Below are 653 nucleotides of genomic sequence, written 5' to 3' on the forward strand. Positions count from 1 at the left end.
TTTCAGTATTTTCCGGCGACGTACGTTCAGTGGGAGGAGACGTTCCAGTCGACTACGAGGCACCTATGGTGACTTCGTAAAATCTCAAGATCATATATGCTGGCCCACTCTCTCGAAGGTGCTCATAGGGGTAGGGTTCGCGTGTGTGCACTTATAGCGGTGAGTGCTTGCGCGTATATATGAGCCCTTGCGTCTGTACCGTGTTAAATAAATACATATCATGATTATACGGTCACTGGCTCACCCGTACAACTTCATATTTTGTTGATGACACAATCAATTGACCAATCAAACGTTCCACGCAGCGCAACTAGTGTTGCACCATCGGGGCGCGTAACCGTGGGGCCCACCAGTCAGCCCGTATATGAAAGAAAGAAATGGTAGTTTGAGTCTGTACTGTGTTAATAAAATAGGAGTACATTTTAGGGTGATCATACGGTCACTGGCTCACCATACAGCTCCGTAATTTGTTGATAACACGATCAATTGACCAGTCAAATGGTCCACATTCAGCAGCGCACATTACCAGAGGGCCCACCCGTCAGCGCGTATATGAAGGACAGAAATAGTAATAAATTAGTGGTTAGTGGGTATTCGAAGTCGTGAGACCTCTGGTAGGAAGTCACCAGCGGAGGGGGGGCGTTCATTGGGCG

This window comes from Triticum aestivum, chromosome 2D, assembly GCF_018294505.1.
Source record: "Triticum aestivum cultivar Chinese Spring chromosome 2D, IWGSC CS RefSeq v2.1, whole genome shotgun sequence".
In the NCBI taxonomy this organism is placed as follows: domain Eukaryota; kingdom Viridiplantae; phylum Streptophyta; class Magnoliopsida; order Poales; family Poaceae; genus Triticum; species Triticum aestivum.